Source organism: Oncorhynchus gorbuscha, linkage group LG02 (genome assembly GCF_021184085.1).
Source record: "Oncorhynchus gorbuscha isolate QuinsamMale2020 ecotype Even-year linkage group LG02, OgorEven_v1.0, whole genome shotgun sequence".
Lineage (NCBI taxonomy): Eukaryota > Metazoa > Chordata > Actinopteri > Salmoniformes > Salmonidae > Oncorhynchus > Oncorhynchus gorbuscha.
The window spans coordinates 107,946,301-107,951,831 of NC_060174.1; positions in this window are offsets into that span (position 1 = coordinate 107,946,301).

Here is a 5,531-nt window from a genome sequence, read left to right on the forward strand (position 1 = left end):
CACAGTAAACATCATTCAGTAGACCAGAGGAACCTGAGCAGCACAGTAAACATCATTCAGTAGACCAGAGGAACATGAACAGCACAGTACACATCATTCAGTAGACCAGAGGAACCTGAGCAGCACAGTAAACATCATTCAGTAGACCAGAGGAACATGAACAGCACAGTACACATCATTCAGTAGACCAGAGGAACCTGAGCAGCACAGTACACATCATTCAGTAGACCAGAGGAACCTGAGCAGCACAGTACACATCATTCAGTAGACCAGAGGAACATCATTCAGTAGACCAGAGGAACATGAACAGCACAGTACACATCATTCAGTAGACCAGAGGAACCTGAGCAGCACAGTAAACATCATTCAGTAGACCAGAGGAACCTGAGCAGCACAGTAAACATCATTCAGTAGACCAGAGGAACATCATTCAGTAGACCAGAGGAACATCATTCAGTAGACCAGAGGAACATCATTCAGTAGACCGGAGGAACCTGAGCAGCACAGTAAACATCATTCAGTAGACCAGAGGAACATGAACAGCACAGTACACATCATTCAGTAGACCAGAGGAACCTGAGCAGCACAGTAAACATCATTCAGTAGACCAGAGGAACCTGAGCAGCACAGTAAACATCATTCAGTAGACCAGAGGAACATCATTCAGTAGACCAGAGGAACATCATTCAGTAGACCAGAGGAACATCATTCAGTAGACCAGAGGAACATCATTCAGTAGACCGGAGGAACCTGAGCAGCACAGTAAACAGTGCAGTTTTAACACAGATAAAACTACCATTAGAAGCCAACACACACAGCAATCTACTAGATATCGTTAACTAAACACCCGTTATTAAATTGTGCTGCAATTTCGCTGCATTTTATCGACACAGGAATTTAAAAAGTGAATAAAAGTATCCTGTATTTTTGTTCATGTTTTTTCTTCTGTACTTTAGAACAAATGTTATGGAAGAGAATGTAGACTTTTTAATTGGGTGGTCTGAAACTAGGAAAAACACTGTCATAGTCTGCAGTAACAAAGCATTTATAGCATCGGCGATTCTCTGGTAGCTACAAGACCGCAGAGAATGTCACACATTTTTGCTTTAAATGGACTGAATTGTAGGAAATATAAGACATTTGATTATTTATATATATATTAATTGGAATAAAAGTGTAAAATGGCCGTTCTCCTGAAAAAATAGTTTGGCCAGATGAACTGAAGTGGACTCACACACACACAAACAAACAAACAAACACACACACACACTATAAAGGGAATAGGATGCCACACATACACCTCTCCTCCCACATCACTGAGTTCCAAAGTGCCTCTGGAAGCAACGTCAGCACAATAACTGTTCGTCGGGAGCTTCATAAAATGGGTTTCCATTGGCCGAGCAGCCGCACACAAGCCTTAGATCACCTAAGATCACCTTAGATCACCTTAGATCACCTAAGATCACCTAAGATCACCTAAGATCACCTTAGATCACCTAAGATCACCTTAGATCACCATGCACAATGCCAAGCGTCGGCTGAAGTGGTGAAAAGCTTGCCACCATTGGACTCATGCTTCACCATCTGGCAGTCCGATGTCCGACGGACCAATGCCAGCAGAACTCTACCGGCCACAATGCATAGTGCCAACTGTAAAGTTTGGTGGATGAGGAATAATGGTCTGGGGCTGTTTTTCATTAGGCCTAATCGCCCAACAGCAGTGGAGCGTAAACTTCTATCTTCTGTTCTTCCACTTGTCAACCAGCTCTTATATATCTATATCTATACCCGTCTATACCCAATCTATACCTATACCCAATCTATACCTATACCCGCCTATACCCAATCTATACCTATACCCGCCTATACCCAATCTATACCTATACCCGCCTATACCCAATCTATACCTATACCCGCCTATACCCAATCTATACCTATACCCAATCTATACCTATACCCGCCTATACCCAATCTATACCTACCCAATCTATACCTATACCCAATCTATACCTATACCCAATCTATACCTATACCCAATCTATACCTATACCCAATCTATACCTATACCCGCCTATGCCCAATCTATACCTATACCCAATCTATACCTATACCCAATCTATACCTATACCCAATCTATACCTATACCCAATCTATACCTATACCCGCCTATACCCGCCTATACCCAATCTATACCTATACCCAATCTATACCTATACCCAATCTATACCTATACCCAATCTATACCTACTGTAACTATCACTCACCCAGGCCACTGATGGTGTATTCTGTGTCCTCAGGCTGGAGCTGGATGGAGGGCTGTTCTGGTTGGCCCTCCTCATGGTAACAGAGCCGGTAACCCTGGACGACCACGGAGGCTGGAGATGGCTGCCATCGAACCAAGATGGAGGTGCAGTTGAGAGGCTCCAGTTGCTGCAGCAGTGGGGCAGGTGGCACTGTGGAGACATAGGAATATATATAATTATATTCAAGTCCTCCTAACATGCCAATAACCACTATTATTAACCACACAATCCAATATCTACTACTATTAAATACACAGTCCAATATCTACTACTGTTAAACACACAGTCCAAAATCTACTACTGTTAAACACACAGTCCAATATCTACTACTATTAAATACACAGTCCAATATCTACTACTGTGAAACACACAGTCCAATATCTACTACTGTTAAACACACAGTCCAATATCTACTACTGTTATACACAGTCCAATATCTACTACTATTAAATACACAGTCCAATATCTACTACAATTAAACATACAGTCCAATATCTACTACTGTTAAACACACAGTCCAATATCTACTACAATTAAACACACAGTCCAATATCTACTACAATTAAACACACCTCCATCTCTCTATCCATCTCCTCTCTCCTCCATCTCTCTATCCATCTCCTCTCTCCTCCATCTCTCTATCCATCTCCTCTCTCCTCCATCTCTCTATCCATCTCCTCTCTCCTCCATCTCTCTATCCATCTCCTCTCTCCTCCATCTTCTCTATCCATCTTTCCATCTCTCTATTCTCCATCTCTCTATCCATCTCCTCTCTTCCATCCTCTCTCTATCATCCTCCCCTCCTCCTCCTCTCTATCCATTGCTCTATCCATCCCCTCCTCTCTTTCCCCATCCCTCATCCATCTCCTCCATCCATTTCCTTCTCCTCTCATCCCCCCTCTCTCTTCCATCCATCCTCCTCTCTTCCATCCCCATCCCTCTCTCCTCCATCTCCTCTCTCCTCCATCCCTCTATCCTCCCTCTCCTCCATCCCTCTATCCTCCCCTCCATCCCTCTCCTCCATCCCTCTATCCTCCTCTCTCCTCCATCCTCCTCCCCCCCTCTATCCTCCTCCTCTCCTCCTCCATCCCTCCTCTATCCTTCTATCCTCCTCTCTCCTCCCCTCTCCTCCATCCCTCTATCCTCCCCTCTCCTCCATCCCTCTATCCCTCTATCCTCCTCTCTCCTCCATCCCTCTATCCTCCTCTCTCCTCCATCCCTCTATCCTCCCCTCTCTTCCATCCCTCTATCCTCCCCTCTCTCCTCCATCCCTCTATCCTCCTCTCCTCCTCCATCCTCCCCTCTCTCCTCCATCCCTCTATCCTCCTCTCTCCTCCATCCCTCTATCCCCCCTCCTCTCTCCTCCATCCTTCTATCCTCCTCTCTCCTCCACCCCTCTATCCTCCTCTCTCCTCCATCCCTCTATCCTCCTCTCTCCTCCATCTCTCTATCCTCCTCTCTCCTCCATCCCTCTATCCTCCCCTCTCTTCCATCCCTCTATCCTCCCCTCTCTCCTCCATCCCTCTATCCTCCCTCTCTCCTCCATCCCTCTATCCTCCCTCTCTCCTCCATCCCTCTATCCTCCTCTCTCCTCCATCCCTCTATCCTCCCTCTCTCCTCCATCCCTCTATCCTCCCCCCTCTCTCCTCCATCCCTCTCCATCCCTCTATCCTCCTCTCTCCTCATCCCTATCCTCCTCTCTCCTCCATCCCTCTATCCTCCTCCTCCATCCCTCTATCCTCCATCTCCTCCACCCCTCTATCCTCCTCTCTCCTCCATCCTCTATCCTCCTCTCTCCTCCATCCCTCTATCCTCCTCTCTCCTCCATCCCTCTATCCTCCTCCTCCTCTCCTCCATCCCTCTCCTCTATCCTCCTCTCTCCTCCATCCCTCTATCCTCCCCTCTCTCCTCCATCCCTCTATCCTCCTCTCTCCTCCATCCTCCTCTCCCTCTATCCTCCATCCTCTCCTCCTCTCTCCTCCATCCCTCTATCCTCCTCTCTCCTCCATCCATCCCTCTATCCTCTATCCTCTCTCCTCCATCCCTCTATCCTCCTCTCTCCTCCATCCCTCTATCCTCCTCTCTCCTCCATCCCTCTATCCTCCTCTCTCCTCCATCCCTCTATCCTCTCTCCTCCATCCCTCTATCCTCCCTCCCTCCATCCCTCTATCCCCTCTCTCCTCCATCCCTCTATCCTCCCCTCTCTCCTCCATCCCTCTATCCTCCTCTCTCCCTCCTCCATCCCTCCTCCATCCCTCTATCCTCCTCTCTCCTCCATCCCTCTATCCTCCTCTCTCCTCCATCCTCTATCCTCCTCTCTCCTCCATCCCCTATCCTCCTCTCTCCTCCTCCTCTCTCCTCCATCCCTCTATCCTCTATCCCTCTCTCCTCCATCCCCTATCCTCTCCTCCATCCTCCCCTCTCTCCTCCATCCCTCTATCCTCCCCTCTCTCCTCCATCCCTCCTATCCTCCTCTCTCCTCCATCCCTCTCTCCTCCTCCTCTATCCTCCTCTCCTCTATCCATCCCTCTCCATCCCTCTATCCTCCTCTCTCCTCCATCCCTCTATCCTCCTCTCTCCTCCACCCCTCTATCCTCCCTCTCTCCTCCATCCCTCTATCCTCCTCTCTCCTCCATCCCTCTATCCTCCCCTCTCTCCTCCACCCCTCTATCCCTCTATCCTCCTCTCCTCCATCCCTCTCTCCTCCTCCATCCATCCCTCTATCCTCCTCTCTCCTCCATCCCTCTATCCTCCTCTCTCCTCCCATCCCTCTATCCTCCCTCTCTCCTCCATCCCCTCCTCCATCCTCTATCCTCTCTCCTCCATCCCTCTATCCTCCTCTCTCCTCCATCCCTCTATCCTCCCCTCTCTCCTCCATCCTCCCCCCTATCCTCCTCTCTCCTCCATCCCTCTATCCTCCTCTCTCCTCCATCCCTCCTATCTCCTCCATCCCCTATCCTCCTCTCCTCCATCCCTCTATCCTCTCCTCCTCTCTCCTCCATCCCTCCTATCCTCCTCTCTCCTCCATCCTCCCTCTCTCCTCCCCTCTATCCTCCTCTCTCCTCCATCCCTCTATCCTCCCTCCTCTCTCCTCCATCTCCCTCTCCTCCTCCTCCTCCTCTCTCCATCCCTCTATCCTCCCTCTCTCCTCCATCCCTCTATCCTCCTCTCTCCTCCATCCCCTATCCTCCCTCCTATCCTCCTCTCTCCTCCATCCCTCTATCCTCC